The sequence below is a fragment of the Parasteatoda tepidariorum genome, chromosome 5, assembly GCF_982258835.1.
Source record: "Parasteatoda tepidariorum strain Cologne lab strain chromosome 5, Ptep-v5.0, whole genome shotgun sequence".
Lineage (NCBI taxonomy): Eukaryota > Metazoa > Arthropoda > Arachnida > Araneae > Theridiidae > Parasteatoda > Parasteatoda tepidariorum.
The window spans coordinates 58,861,337-58,878,953 of NC_141759.1; the positions used below are offsets into that span (position 1 = coordinate 58,861,337).

Sequence of the window (17,617 nt, forward strand, 5' to 3'; positions counted from 1 at the left end):
TTCTGAAATTATTTATTCCGCCATGAGTATTCTTACTTAAAATACTGAGTAGCAAGTTAAGTTCCAAAGCACATTCATTATCTGAGCATGTAGGAATGCACCTTAAAAAATTCTTTAACTACAATCAAAATTTCATACTTGGCACAGAGTTCTAACTAGGGACAGAAATTTATTTTTCATTCCTCGACGTTAGACTAACCTAGTCATTACATTTTGACAGCATATTTGTTAAAATAGTGTTAAATCGATAACCAAGTCATTAATTCTCTTGAAAATTTAATTCAATTGATACGAGGTTCTAACTAGTGACAAAATGGTATTAAGGTTCAAGAATCGACTCACCTAACGATTAATATCAGATTAAATTATCCTTCGAAACCGAGTTTTGAATTGATGACTGAGTCATTGATTTATTTCAAAATTTAAGACAAACTCCTAACTAGGAACAAGCCGGTACTTTACATTTTCTGTGTTTGATTAACGTTGGCATTAAAATATAACAACTTATTGCATTATTGCATGTTTGTTTAAAACAAAATGCTAAATTTATTAAAATCATTGATTTACTCTTAAATCTGTATTTTATAGAGAAAGGGTTCTAACTCGAAAGAAAATGATATTTTTCAAGTTTTGTGATTGTTTAACCTAAACAATCAATATTTCATCGGCAATTATATAGTCCTTCAAAATGGAGTTGGAATTGATAATTAGGACTTTGATTTAATTATTATTAAAAAAAATTTTTTTTTTATGGCTTAAAATAAATTTTGTTGTCCAAACAATAATATTATTCCAACAGATGTGTATCTTGATTATATGCTACGTCTCTTAAGTTATGTTTCATAGAAGTATATGTCACAGTTATAATGATAAAAACACTACTTTTTTTAAAAATATTAAAAACTAAATATTTCTCTCACCAGTCAATCCCCAACCATATCTGATCCCATGCGAGCAATAACAACATGCATAAACTAGGGGTTCTTTCCTTTTTATATAGAGATATATCTTATCAACTTTAAAATTTGGAACAATTAATTGCTAGCACGTCTTACACCAGTTTTTTAGTAATATCTTGTGCATTTCTGTGATTAATATCCATATTTATTTTCCCTCTGTCGGAACAATCAACTCTTGTGATCAATAGGGCAAAATTTAACTATTTTGTAATAAAAAGTTTTAACAGTTTAGTACGTAATTTTTAATAAAAAAAGTACTAACAGTGTGCATATTAGAATGAGTTTTAGAGCTGGAATATATGAAGCGACTATCTTAAAGGTGTTCGACGTAGATCAACTTTTTAAACGCCATTTTTAGTCTTTCTTTTTCTTTTTTTTTATTTTTTTATTTTATTTTTTTTTTTTTATTTATTTATTTTTTTTTTTGAAGCGTACAAGTTCAAAACCATTATATGTAACAGGGTGTCTCTTAAATGCTGCGACAAACTAAGTGAGTTTATCAGAATTAAAATTGCATAGAACCCCTGCCCGGAAATATCGCTGTACACCGTTAGGGGTGCCTCTCTATTATGACCAGTTCAGAAGCACACAAAGAAACAGTTCATGATTAGGGAAGTGCTCCTAGCGGCTTATGCCGACATTTCCGGGCATGAATCTCTTTGCAATTTCAGTTCTGATGATGTGCCCTAACTCTCCTAAAAGTATGTCGCTACATATATGTGACTCCCTGTTATTAATAATGTTTATAAGCTTGTGCTCTTCGACAAAAAATAAACTAAAAATATCATTTAAAAAACCTGGTGCTTGGAGAGAGAGAAATTAATTGAAAATTCAAAATCAGCGACTCAAAAGTATCTAAGATTTCTGAAAATATCGCATGCAACAGAAAACAAAAAATTTGTCCCCAGTGTTATGTTGTAGTTAATTTACGCCGCACTAGAGCTGCACGATGGGCTATTGGCGACGGTCTGGGAAACACCCCTGAGGATGATCCGAAGACATGCCGTCACAATTTTGATCCTCAGCAGAGGGGATGGCACCCCCGCTTCGGTAGCCCGACGACCTGCAAGCGAAGTCGAGCACTTTACGGTAGAACAGTTTAACGAGGACCAATACCGTACATCCTCGGTCCCTACGCAGACTGATCCAAGTGGTCACCCACCCGCTCACTGACCGTAGCCAGTGATGCTTGACTTCGGTGATCTGCTGGGAACCGTGTCTTTAGTCCACTGCGGGACCAGTGTTATGTTGAATTTCCATACATTTTTTAGCCAAATATTGCAGCTTTTTGTAAATTTTCTAATATTGAAAAACTGGATTACAACCGCTTTTCCTTTTCACAAAAATGTGGCTTCTCTTCTTAAGGACATTTTGTTCAATTTTCGTAATAATTACAGATGGACGAATATTTACCTAATAGTCATAAATAATCTTCAACTAATTCACATCAGTTGAAAAATAGCATATTATTTACTAGACGCATAGCCTAGAGCATATTGCTTACATATAACGACCTAGATTCCGAAAAATAGCCTCATAAATAAAAGAAGTATACTGTGAAAATAAAGACTTTATTGTTATTTGTAGGAACACATCCTTAACTGTAAACATATTATAAGAATACTTTCATAAAAACTGAATATTCCTCACACCATCGAATCCTCAACCATAGCAGGATCTGTCAGTCAGTCAGCAGAAACCATGTGAGAGATAGCCTCATAAAAACAACATCCCTGCATTAGGGATTTTTTCCCCCTCTTACAGGGACATTCCCAACTAACGAATCCAGATGACAAACGCCACGACCGCCTTGTGATGGTCAATTATCAGACCAAGTGCTTCCATTAACTTCTCCCGTTGACCATTATGACATTTTTTTGTTTTGTTTCTACGCTGACCAGAGGCATCTCTGTAATGAGAGTGTCACAGAGTGGGGGAATCTTGTAATTCATTGGTCAGTTCTCAATTTACTGCCCTGTCCGATAAAACATCATCAAGTATTCAGGGTAGGTTTGTTAAAATGTATGAGCTGGTTCAGGTATTGTGCGTGGGTGGAGAGGGTCATCGGGTGACAGGTGGGATATGGCTCGTGACAGTTGGAACGAATGTAAACGTGAAGGAAGGGTGGATGTAAAATTCATGTAAAAAATGGTTACTTATGCATTGTTGATGAACTCGCGCTGATGAATTGTAGTTCTTCAATATCTCTATGCTACTTTAATTATTAGATTTATTTATCCGTTTGTATTACGAATGCTGCGCTTACAAAAACGAATATTGGTTTTGTATTCACTTTCATTCTCTCAAAATATTTATGAAAATTTTCGAAATAGTATTTATATATATATATATATTTTGCTCCAAACTTTGTATGGATAATTTAATAATCCCTCCTGTATCTATTTAAATGCTTCAATAAAATATTCAAGCATTTTAATTTAAAGTTTTTTTTTAAATTTAATTATACTATTAAGTTATTCAGCGTTCAACTCTCTAAATAATGTTTGCAAGTTTCACAAGAAATGTTCCTGTAATAATAAGATATTAGTTTGCTATGTAATAATAATTATTAAAATTAAATTGTTCCAAAATACCTTATATTTATCACCAGTTAAAATAAATTTCTATAATTTTTTTTCTCCATAGAGGATGAAATCCATACCATACTGAAATTAGTTTAAAATGAAAATAAGAAGTGACGGAAAAACGGTAAATAAATTTTTATTAATTTATAATTTGAAAAAACTAAAATCTAGATTTTTAACTAAATAAACACGAAAAAATACTGCACTGTATTTTAAAGATATTTCTTGTAAAAAAATTCCATATTTCTGGTTAATAAAACCAAAATATACAGTATTTAAACTATTCATTTAGTAATCTGTCCGTTCATATGATAACAGTTTACTGGAAATACTGAATTTCAACATTGCAGTTCTTATTACAACGTATTTAGTAAAAAAATGCAAAACGGACTAGTAAATTTAACCGAATAAATGGTTTTTATGTTATGCTCTAAGGTTTTACGATAAAATTTCCAAATTTTAACTCATACAAAAAGAGGGGGAGATTTTGAGCAAGCAACCCTTCAATTTTCAAACACAAATAACTGAGTGTAAGCAACATATTTGGATAAAATAAATAAAGAAATAAATAAAACAGTGCCCTGGCAGTCCATTGAGGGCCAAGGCCTACTATTCCCATCCCAGTTTTCTGCAAACTATATATGTCCATGTAATACGAACATAACACGAAAACAATAAAAACGCTAAAGAATTATTTGCTTATATGCAATAAAATTGCCTGAAAAATATTTAAATATAATATCAGAGGATTGAAAAGAATTGCATTATTGCACATCTTATCATTATTAGAGGATAAACTGTTTGAGACGAAACGCGTTAAATAAAGTTTCGACTTAGCTTTTTTATACAATTTTCAAAGATATAACAAACAAAGAAAGAAGTTTATTTTTCTTCTATTAAATAACAATTTTGACAGCATTGCATTCTATAAATATTACTGCATTTAAAGAAATACTTTTAGTACATGAATAAAAACAAATTAATTTTTCTTTCTAACAATACATTTACAATTTTTATACAATTTTCAAAGATATCACAAATAAAGAAAGAAGTTTATTTTTCTGCTATTAAATAACAATTTTGACAACATTGCATTCCATAATTAATACTGCATTTAAGGAAATACTTTTAGTACATGAATAAAAACAAATTAATTTTTCTTTCTAGCAATTCATTTATAATTTTTATACAATTTTCAAAGATATAACAAGACCCGCAGTGGACTGATCGTTAAGACAGGGTTCCCAACAGATCACCGAAGTCAAGCATCACTGACTGCTGGCAGTGTGCGGGTGGGTGACCACTTGGATCAGTCTGCGTAGGGACCGAGGGTGTGCGGTATTGGTCCTCGTTAAACTGTGCTACCGTAAAGTGCTCGACTTCGCGTGCAGGTCGTCGGGCTACCGAAGCGGGGGTGCCATCCCCTCTGCAGAGGATCAAAATTGTGATGGCATGTCTTCGGATCATCCGCAGGGATGTTTCCCAGACCGTCGCCAATAGCCCATTGTGCAGCTCTAGTGCGACGTAAATGAACAACAACAACAACAATGATATAACAGATGAAGAAAGAAGTTTATTTTTCTGCTATTAAATAACAATTTTGACAACATTGCATTCTATACTTAATATTGCATTTAAAGAAATACTTTTATTATATGAATAAAAACAAATAAATTTTTTTCTAACAATACATTTGCAATTTTTATACAATTTTCAAAGATATAACAAATAAAGAAAGAAGTTTATTTTTCTGCTATTAAATAACAATTTTGACAACATTGCATTCTATAATTAATACTGCATTTAAGGAAATACTTTTAGTACATGAATAAAAACAAATTAATTTTTCTTTCTAACAATACATTTACAATTTTTATACAATTTTCAAAGATATAACAAATAAGAAAGAAGTTTATTTTTCTGTTATTAAATAACAATTTTGACAACATTGCATTCTATAATTAATACTGCATTTAAGGAAATACTTTTAGTATATGAATAAAAACAAATTAATTTTTTTTTCTAACAATGCATTTACAATTTTAGGTACAATTTTCAAAGATATAACAAATAAGGAAATAAGTTTATTTTTCTGCTATTAAATAGCAATTTTGACAACATTGCATTCTATAATTAATCCTGCATTTAAGGAAATACTTTTAGTATATGAATCAAAACAAATTAATTTTTCTCTCTAACAACACACTTTACAATTTTCAAAAATATAACAAATAAAGAAGGAAGTTTGTTTTTCTGCTATTAAATAACAATTTTGACAACATTGCATTCTATAATTAATCCTGCATTTAAGGAAATACTTTTAGTACATGAATAAAAACAAGTTAATTTTTTTCTCTAACAACACCGAATGATAGACAATGTAATTCGTTAAATAAATTAAAAGTAAGGCAAGCTGTTTTAAGCAGAATACACAACACCCTTTTCCATCTGTAGCAATTTCAAAATCCCTCATCCCTTAAACTTTATTAACCCAAGTTGCCAACTTTCCGTATTGTGTCCTGTGAGAACGATTGAGTAGCAATGCTCCCCCTGTTGTAAGGGTTGATCATTCAACCGTACCTACTCTAATAAAATTAAAGGGAAGGGTCGGTAGGGAGCCGTTGAGGGAAAATGTCGGCCAGAATGCATCCTTACGGCCCAATTATCGCATTTGCATTGACAGCGGACACTGACCAATACAGATTTGACTCATTCATTACTTGGATGAGAGGTAAAGTGGTGAGAGGGCTTGATTTAAAGCTTTGACAACTTGATTAATTTATTTAAATAATTTATTTCAGTAATTGATTTTAAATTATAATTCAAATATATTTTTGTAATGATTTTGAGTTCAAAGCAATTTTATGAGTTTTTAAAAAAATGTATTTAAATAAAAATTTGGTTTAAAGTTAATTATCTGTTTATAGTTATTTGTATCCTTTATAATTCTATTCCTGGCTTGTTAATTAGTTAAACTTAGCTTATTTATTATTATTTTTATTTTTCTCGGTTTATGCAAATTATTCGAAATTAATTATATTATTATCATTTAATCATATTATCATTAATAATAATAATATACTTTAAAAAATTATTATAATAATAATATTATAATTATATATATATATATATATATATATATATATATATATATATATATATATATATATATATATATATATATATATATATATATATATATATATATATATATATATATATATATATATGTATATTATGTTATATATAAGTTAGGGATATATATACATTATCCCAAACTTATTTAATTGAAATTGAATATTAAAATCTAATATTTTTTTCCTTAAAAAAATCAATATTTTTTTCTTAAGAATCATATGATAATATAATAGTAGTAACCAATTTAACAATTGAGAAAATAATATTTAAACCATTTAGCATGTTACAAAAAAATGATTGCAAAAAAAATAAGAATAGAAAGCAAAAAGAAACAATTTACTTTCCTACAACACACAGTTTCTAACTATTCTAATCAATAAGTTTTGTAAGTAAAACTACGCTAACATTTAACCTTCTGCTTACGGCTGGTACAAAAAAAAATGGACCAGAATGACGTGCTAAACGCCGTAAGCGAAAGGTTAAAAGGGTTCTGTGAGTTAGAACCTTTTTATAACCAGTGATGACTTTTGACGCCTCTGATTATATTTAGATCCAAACTATAATTTCAAAATTGTTCGGTTGCCTTTGTTAAATTACCAATGAAACAGAATGGTATTTTTGAAGAGAAAATATAATATTTCTATTAACAATATACTGAACAAACTATGAAAAAAAACAGGCATTTATAAAATAATGCATTAGTATTTCTTACAATAAAATAACAAAATAAAATAACTAAATCAAAATAAAATAACTAAATTCTTCAAGAAGTTTTCAAAATGATCATTTTCAACGTTTATAGCAATTCTTTTAAGTTTTCGTTTCGAAGTAAACTATAATTCGGCTTATTTTATTCATTTTCAGCTTATGTATATACACCAAAAACAAATTCATAACTAGACTAGATACAGCACAAGGACTGTAAATTTAACTTTTGGATGTAAAATTTAAATTGAGATTATTAATTGTAAAGCGATGAAAAATCTTCATTACTCAATATTTAAAAAATAGTATTTTATAGGTTATAACGTTTACATTTACCCTAGTAAATTAATTTATTAAGTCGGGGTTCCGCCAAAACAACTTATTTAGAGTCACATTTTTAGGGTTCCGTAGCCGAAAGAAATTGGGAACAGCTACACTAAACATTTAACAAGACATTGCCGAAAAGCAACCTAAAGAATGTATGAATGCGAATAGGGAGCGAACACAAACTCTCCCCTTTCCTGCAACTACCTTCTTTTGCAATTTAATGAAATGCCTCAAGGAAAAGCTACCTATACATTGACACGTGGGCTGTTGAGGAAAATCGAGTCAAATTTTAGGAACTTTCTCAAAATGATAGAATTTTTTTATGAAATACAGTATTGATCTTATAAATTATTATTCTTTTTCCACAGGAGGAATGGTAATAATAAGAATAATTTTTATATAAACAAAGTTATAATACTTCTCTTGGGAATTTTATACTGTTCTGTAAAATGTCAATTTTCTTTCAAAAGCATAACCAATATGTATTGTAAACATAGACATTCACTCTTAGAAAAATCGGTTCAATGCTTCATTCAAATACAAAATTTGAATAAAATCGGTGGAATAATTGCTGAGAAATCGAATTTTAAATGTACGGCTTTATTAAAAAAAATTTCGATTTCTCATTAACCATTCACTGGTGTCATGCAAATTTTGTATTTGTTCCTTAAAATAATTTGAAAATTTGTGTACCTTCAGTTCAAACTTTTTTCCACTAATATCAAATGAAATAATAAAAAAATTATAAATATTAAAAATTATTTTTTACATTATTATTATTAAAAATTATTTTGTAAGTGAATTTTATAATCGTGAGCTTAAACATTTTCGATGAGCTTAGGAAATTCTCGAGATATGGCGAAATGTCCAAAAAGTAAAATTAACATTAGAAACTTTGGATCATTGTCCGAACCAAAATTTTGGGACCATATTTCCCTGATTGAGGCTATTGGATGGTTAGAAATCTAAATCCGTCGGGAGAAAATGTGTTTTTATTCAAAGAAACTACGTTTTGTGTCTGATTTCGTACTTTAAAATATCTTCTGCTCTAATTAATTTCTACATTTGAGGTCACTACCCTGAACCATAAAGATTGAGTCCTAGTACTGGAAAATCCAATCATGAGATCAAAAGTTATTCAGAAAGATTCTTTTTTTAGATTTTTTTTATCGCACAGTACATTAAGTTCTACCTACACTCTCAGAATAGTCAGTTCCACGTTAAATCATTATATCTGTGCAAATTTGAACTATGATATCACTAAATCATTAAATTGCTGAACCATGGGTTCCATGCTATCTGAACCAAAACAATTTTGAATTTTTTTTTTTTTTTTTTTTTTTTTATAATGCTCCTCACACTATTGCATTGATATATTTTGCTTTGGCTATATTGATACAATATTAGAAAGCACTCCTTTTTACGGATATAATCGTGTGAGCTGATGAAAAGATTATATCTTTTATTTTCCAGATTTTCATTAATTTTTTTCCTTTTTTTCTGATTTTTTCTTCGGTTTCTTATTATTTTTATTTTTACTATTATTTTTCCTCCCCCCTTTTTTTTTCATTGTTCTGTAAATTTTTTCCATGTTTTCCATTTTGAACTTATTATATTATATAAGTTCTATTTACTTGCAGCTTATGCGCAGTAAATAAAACTTATTGTTTTTCTTTATTTTCTTCGTGTTTTTTATTCTTTTTATATTTATTTATTATGCTAGCTATATATATATATATATATATATATATATATATATATATATATATATATATATATATATATATATATATATATATATATATATATATATATATATATATATATATATATATATATGGAGAGAGAGAGAGAGAGATGGATATACAACAGATAGATCGAAAATAAATAGATAAATCGATAAAAGGCTTTGACTACTTCAGCTTCCCACTGAACATACCTTCTAAAATATTCACTAAACCACTGCTTCACACTGAACTAAACGTCGTTATACTTTAGTCTCTCACATCCCTAACCCTCTCCTCCATTCATTCTAATCATTAACCCAAATGACGAGTCAGCATTTGTTCGAATCTACAACAGAGGATTCGATGATTAACATTTCCGAAGGAGACTAAACAAACTCAGGGGTGTTCGGTCGTTGCCGATTTCCGGACGGACGGACCCTCCGATAATGGCGTTCGGATGACAAAAGGGGGAATCAAATAATGAGGGGGATGCCAATTCGTTCTCGTCCGAAGCGCCTTGTCCCCACACCTTTGTGCAACACCCTTAAATGAGAAGGTGGGCAAAATTCGAAGGAAGTTAAGCATTAACCCCTTCTAAGGGTAGCGCCGTGTATAATTGTAGCAATTAGTGATCAACCTCTCCTTTTCCCCCAAAACACCTCTTTTCAATTCTTCTTCGAAGGATTAGAAATCGGATGAGCACTCGTTTTCTAAAAGGGTTGTTCGCTGACTTTGAATCTGGGAGTAGGAGCAATTTTGGGACAATAACAAGAATTAGGAAATGTGGGTTCAATTTCGGTGTTCTGGTTGGAACGTTCGTATTGGAATCTTTGTGGTTCTACTAAGATAGAGTCAACAATTAGAACACTCTTTCAGAATTAAGTTTCGGAATTCTCAAGAATTGCTTAAATCGCTTGCGCATTATTTAGATACGATATTTGTACTGCAAATTATTTCTTGCTTTCAGTTATAGATTTTTTTTCTAAAAATATGAATTTTTATTTTCCTCTTTTAAATATTCTTTTCATCTTTCTTAAGGATATTATAATAGAATTCAGATAATCCTTTCTATTTACTGCATAAAAATAAGTTTTATTCCTTCTTTTTCTTCCTTCTATTTAAGCATTAACATTTAAAATTTTCAAACACCACTAATTTTATTCAATCTATAAAAATATTCCTTTTTTGGTTACATTTAATAAGTTTAATAGTGTAATCCCAGATTTACTTTAAATCTTTCGCTTTTGAAAATTTTAATTAGCTGATTCATAAAACAGTAATTATCTTTAATGAAAAATATTAGAGAACGGAACGAAACTAATCAAGAAACTAAACGAACTCAATTCTGCTACATATATTTTTATTGCTGCGTTCGTGTGTTCAAAATTACATGAGGAACATTTAGTGCCTTAAATTCACAAACTTCGTTGGTTGTTCAGTGATCATGATAAAATAAAAGATTCTATACCTTTATCCTTCTTTATTAAGAGGCATATCATATCAATAAATTACTATTGCCTTTCTTTGAATCCAAAAGGACTTGTAGCAATATAATGACAAGCCACAGTTACAATTTATTTTTATCAAAAAGCAACATGATTCTCGTGTAGGTACTGCGTTGTTTCATAATATTGCGGTGTTATCTTTCAGGAAATTCCGAATACTTGTGATGTATGTAACAGGAAACAGTATTAAGGGATAATTTGATATAAAAATGTCACCTTTCCATAAAATGTGGCTTATCACTATACTACCACAAGCCTTAGAATTATCATTATTTTAAATAGATGTAAACGCTCCCTCTGATATATTTATTTTATTCTTTATTAATCTGATATATTTATCTTGTTCAGTGATGATGATAAAATTAACTCAATCCTTCCTTATTCAGAAACAAAATTATTCTTGCTTTTCTTTGAAACCTAAAAGACTTGCAGCAATATAATGACGAGCCACGTTTTCAATTTGTTTGGAAGAACGTTTTTATTCAAGAGCACCATGATAACCGAGTGGGCAATACGTTGTTTCTTAGTATTATGCCTTTACCTTTGAGGGAATTTCGAAAACTACTAAAGTGTGAAACGGGAAACAATAAAGATACAATTTGATGTAAAATAACACCTTTCAAAGAGTGTGGCTTATCATTATCAGGGGTCTGTTGAGAAGGAATTTGGATCCGTTAACGGACCCTTCGCAAAATATCTTTTCATAAAAACGGACCCTTCACAAAATATTTCAACTTAAAAATGAACCCTTCACAAAATGATTTATCTTTTAATCGGACCCTTCACAAATTTTTTTATCTTCATTATTGTTTTGTTAATCGAATAAACTCTTCCCAGGAAGGGGGGGGGGAGAAAGACAGATGCAAACGAACTAAGTTTTGTCTTCAGCAGACGCTTCTTCCTTTATTCGTCCAAAATGAATATTCTGCGTTCATCACTGTAGGCTGAATACCAAATATTTGTACGTTGCATCTGGAATATAAGTAGCAGCAGCAATTGCTGTTTTTAAAATTTAATTTTTTTAATTATAATTTTATTGTGTTGAGCATAATATTGTATGTCTTTACAATTTAAGAACTCCTTGAAAAAGTTTTTTGCATAGAACGGACCCTATTTGCACAAATTCACAAAAGCCGAACCCTGGTTGAAAGAATGTGACTTAACGTTTATTTTATATTCACAAATTACGAGTAATTTTTACGCAATTTTACAAAAACGAACCTTTCACAAAATATCTGGATAGACCCCTGATTATACTTCCCCAAGCCTTTCAATTATGTTGTGTTTCAAAATATATGTAAATTCACCATCTGATATATATTTATTTTATTCTTACAAAAATAAATGTATCTATTATTAAAATTAATATATCTATTATAAATATATCTGAATAATTATTTTATTCTTACAAAAATAAGTATATCAGAAGAATTTCAGAATGTTGTATGTTTAACCGAAACTGTCATCTTTCCGAACTAAGTAATACTTCCCCAGTTTTCCATCCCGAATATTCCAAACTTGTGTCCTTTGGAATTATGACTGTTTAAGGGTAATGCGCATTTCGAAAATAATGATACCATTTCGCCTATTAAATGCATCACCATTAGATCTCCCCGACCGGTGTGACAGATGGGAATGGTAAACCAGCATTTACGGTGGAAAAGCAGTTCGGACACAACAAGCAATTATGTGGGGAATTGCTGGCAATTATTTCAATTACACCATGCATTACCAACACTCAAGCCTTCACTCCAACCTCAACTGTGGGTAGAGATCATAATTGGGGAAATTAATTAATACCGATATTCGTAATATCACCGTGCCTACAGTTCCCCCTTTCTCGTGAGGAAATGGTTGCATCACAGGAGTTGTAAGAATAATTAACAGAGCGAAATTGAATTAATTTCTGAAATTTCATTTCCCATATGAAAAAAATCTATTACGACGGTTATAATTAATTTCATTTGTCTTGTGGCGTAACAACCACTATAAATATTAAATATCAATTCACTAGTATATAACACATGTCAACTTGATTATATCTTGAGGTACCTTTTGATAGATGAAAGTTGACATAGTCGTAAATAAAATCTACAACTGTCTCGTTTTGATTTATTTTTTCTGGAAAATGTTCAATTTTTAAAAAAAACTTTTGGAGCGAGTTGAACAGTGGACAGTTGCCGAAATCGTACAACTTTTCACATTGAAATTTTAATCAGTCACGAATCTCAGACAATAACATTCGAAATATTTTAATAATGAAGTATACTAATGAATATAGAATGAATGAATGTTTTAATAATGAACTGTGGGTAGAGATCATAATTGGGGAAATTAATTAATACCGATATTCGTAATATCACCGTGTCTACAGTTTCATATTCACCCTTTCTCGTGAGGAAATGGTTGCATCACAGGAGTTGGAAGAATAATTAACAGAGCGAAATTAAATTAATTTCTGAAATTTCATTTCCCATATGAAAAAAATCTATTACGACGGTTATAATTAATCATTTGTCTCGTTTTGATTTTTTTTCTTTCGGAAAATGTTCAGTTTTTTAAAAAAAACTTTTGGAGCGAGTTGAACCCTGTTAGTGGACAGTTGCCGAAATCGTACAACTTTTCACATTTAATTTTTTATCTGTCACAAATCTCAGACAATAACATTCGAAATATTTTAATAATGAAGTACAGTTTTTGGCCATTAATATTATTTTTTAGGTAATAATATTTGTGCAGTCAGTAATTATAGCTCTTATTACCCAGTGCCAGATTACCCACTAAGCCATGGCCAGGGGCCCCCTTAAAATGGATTTTTTGAAAATAAATTTTAAAAAATTAAAAAAAGCAATGATTATTAAAAAAAATCAATTTCAAATATATATGTTATGATTATAAAATGTTATGATTATTTTTTAGTTCTAATTTAACAAAATAAAGTAAAATTTAATAAATTATTATTTATTTTAATTTTAAATACGCTTCCTTAAATAAAAAGATATATAATTAATTCTATATTTGAATAAATAAAATATGTACGATGAAAAAAAAATTTATCTAAGGGCCCCAGAAATTTGAATGGCCTAGGGCCCCGCGTGCGCTTAATCCGGCACTGTTATTACCACACACATACAGAGCTGTAAAGTAAATTTAACCAATTACATGGTTTTTATGCCATGCTCTAAAGTACGATAAAATTACCAAATTTCGTCACACATTAAAAAACTGTATTTTATTGTTAATTCTACTAAATTTGTTATAAACCCACTTCTATAAATGTACGGAGCGTTTTGGTGTTCCCATGGAAACACAGTAAATATTACCGTATTCTGGTAGATTTGACCAGACTTTTTCTTTTTTACTCAAAGTGAAAATAATTCATTTTGGCCGGAGTACAAGTTATACGATAAAGGAAATCGGTTGGCTAGTTCGTACCACCCGTCCCCAAAGTCATACTCATTTTGGAACACTCTAAGAATTTATCATCATTTTTCGTTTAAACTGCAAGACGAGATGGTGTAGGTGTGTTTGGTCTCCTGATTGTCAAGTAGATTTCTCGTATATTTCTCCAATTCAATTTCTCTTTTTCTTTCTAAGAGTTGAGAAATTTAGTACTAGGTGCAAGAAATTATTCTCATCCATTTTGCGACAGTTTGGTTCTAGTACAATTTAAATGACTTGGAAATTGATTTTTTTTCAGTAGTTGAAATTGATAAGTAGCTGTACACGAGGTGTGATTTGGGCAACTAGCCAACGTATTATTAACAAAGTGTTATTCCATTCTTCAAACAATAGTCAGCTAGCAAAGAAATTAGTAGAACATAACAGAATAAGTTAGTTAACAATTATATGATACTCTTAATAATCTGAACATTACTTTAGTTCTGCTTTATCCTTACACAGGTAGTTCATAAATTACATTGAAGACTGAAAATTAACACAAGTATAGAGTTCTTAAACTCTTCTACGCCCGGTTGAAAAGAGCTTCCCAATTTATCTATTCACCGGAGGGTTCTCAATTCAATGCTTTCTTAGAAATCGGCTGTGGTACGATTTGGGAGAAGAACGATTTAGGCAGCTTTTTTTTTGTAGTACTGCTTAAACTTAATAATGAGGTACTATGATATTTACGACGATACTATGGTACTACACTATACTAAAACAGAAAAGTAAGTCAATTTGCCATCTTAGGACGGTTGCAGTTAAGAGATATTTTTTTTTATGTTGTAGAATATAACAACTCTTAAAATTATAATTCCATAATTTTAGGAATTCTTAAGTTAACTTGAAAAAATACAATATCTAGCGAAAAATATCAGTTGAATAAATAATTCCTCGCTCCCCAAAAAAATTCCAAATGCATGAAATATATCAGAATGCTACGTACAAAATGTAATAAAATAAGTTAAAATAACTATTAAGAAACTTTCTAGTCGATTTCTTTCAGGTTTATAATTTTTACCTTTATTTCATTTCTTTTTTCGATTTTGCTTTACCATAATTATTGTTTGACAGCCTTAAAAATTCCAAAAAATATTTAATTTTTTTTATTTAAATAAAAGTTTAATTAAAATCAATCAAATTACTACATGTTTTGCCAAAATATTCATAAATTTCCATCTGGTGGGTAATATGTGGATAATATGTAATGTGATACATGCTAAAAATATAGTCTTGGTTGATATAATTTTGGGCTGGTATTTATATCTTTATATAAGATAATGATCGAAAATGGAACAAAATGTTTAAATTAAATTATAATGACATAAAAATGTTGCATTCCACATCTTGATTCCTTCCTGTTGTCCAAAAAATGTCCATAATACATTATTAAAACTTACAAAAAGAAAAGATATTTAGATAAAAATCAATAATTTTTTTTTAATATTCGATTTTCCCGCACTAAAAATAAATTTCAGAGTAAGAATTTTAATTAAATTTCTGACCACTCACAATAATTTTTTTGTTTTCTCAAAATCTTCCCTCAAACCTTATGAGCTGCACTACTTATTCACGCAAACAATAGAGACTTAAAAATTCAATCATTTTTTTTCAAATATTTTCCCATATTTCACAAATAAATTCGATTTTAATTAAAAATAATTCGATTTTAATTTTAAAAAAATCAGATAATTAACATACTCCCCCCCTACCAATGGCTTGTTTTCCCAAAAATGTCCAAGAAATGTCCTGACTTACTCATACATGGATTGCAGGAAAAGATCCTTTGTCCTGACATAATCCTCCTTTTAAATGCTCAAAAATCCTTTCTCTCCCTCCTCCCCCTAAAATAAATCACCTTTTCCCATCCCCTTTATTGCCTTAATGGAAAAATTCTATATCTAAACATCACTGCTGAATTTTTTTGCATACCGGACAAAGTCCGGATCCGGCACCTGGGACTGCGTTTAGTGAAGCGTGATCCGGGTTTTTATCCTGCATTTCATTCTTCGCGCGTGGCATGGAAATAATGAATCCTGGAAGGGGCCCGGATCGCCACGGATTCTTTCAATTACCTCTCTTTCTTTCCTATACCTTTTTTCTTCCCTATTATTATTATTTCTCGTGCCATATTCGAACGGTGGGGATGCAAAGGGGTGGGCGGCGAGTAATTTTATTCAAAACCAAGCGGTTGCGCTTTGCATATAAAAGGCGCGAGCGAAATTTTGTGTCGAAAAACCTGTTACGAGTAGACTTGTCACAAAAGAGAGACAAGTGGCTGGGAATAATAAATACCTTCGCATAAAAGGTCTCTGGCGATAAAAGTTTCATCGGGGAGACTCTATGGAAGATTTTCTTCCCAAAATTTCCCCATTAACTTCTTCCTTTCCTTCAACCTCTTTTATTTTATTTTTTTTTTATTTTATAAAAGTTTCATCCCCTGTCCCCCTTTTAGAAGAAAATACCAAAACCAATTCTCAATTCTCATCATACGGTATTGTCGTATCTTAAAGTTGGCGCGCCATAACAATTGCGGCGCATTCCTTGCTTATAACTCCGCCCGGACTTGGTAAATCCTTTTTTCAAGGCCTGCTCCCGGATAATGGATGACAGGAGTCTGATTTTTATCCATACGATTGAAACATTACCGGGTTAAGTCAACGCATTTGAATTTTTTTTTTCTTTCTATTTTGATAGCATCTAGAATCAAAATTTTAAAAAAATAATTAATAAAAATTTAAATTAATTAATAAAAATTGAAAACACAATAGGATTTTAGGTACTTGCAAAGCGAGAAGACGTGAACTAATTACGCTTAACCATGTGATTTAAATCATATTTAATTGGATACCTGTAAGCGATGTCAAGTGTGTGGGTCGAACCTGATTGGTTTCTAAACCAACAAATGCCGCGATTTACCTATGATGATGTCACTTGCAGGTATCCAATTGGGTATTTGCACTTTAAGAAAAAGAAGATCACGGATGCCCACACATGTGGCCTATGACGTTCATAAGCAAAAAGGCGTGTTAAAGTTGAGCTAAGTTTACCCACATAAGTTAGAATGTTAATTGAATTATTTTCGTTTCGGAGAGGCCAGTGCACAACGTCAAACTCATCCAGGCCTTGCTTCATTACTATTTTAAATTCTAGTTCTAACACTATTTTAAGTTATTCGATTTTGCTCTCTAAGAAAATAACTTCTGATGATTCTGGACATTGTCCAGTTT

The 17,617-nt window shown here is 30.3% G+C and overlaps 1 protein-coding gene across 2 annotated transcripts in view; it reads left to right on the plus strand.

Moving 5' to 3' along the window:
• LOC107438880 (homeobox protein cut) overlaps window positions 1-17,617 on the plus strand; it is a 215,526-nt gene that overhangs the window by 59,179 nt on the left and 138,730 nt on the right. Inside the window, exon 2 of one of the 2 annotated variants that reach the window (XM_071185700.2) lies at window positions 3,606-3,668. The exons of the other annotated variant lie outside the window; for it this stretch is intronic. The gene's annotated coding sequence lies outside the window, so the exon portion shown is untranslated. The remainder of the gene's footprint in view (window positions 1-3,605; window positions 3,669-17,617) is intronic. 2 annotated transcript variants of the gene reach the window in all.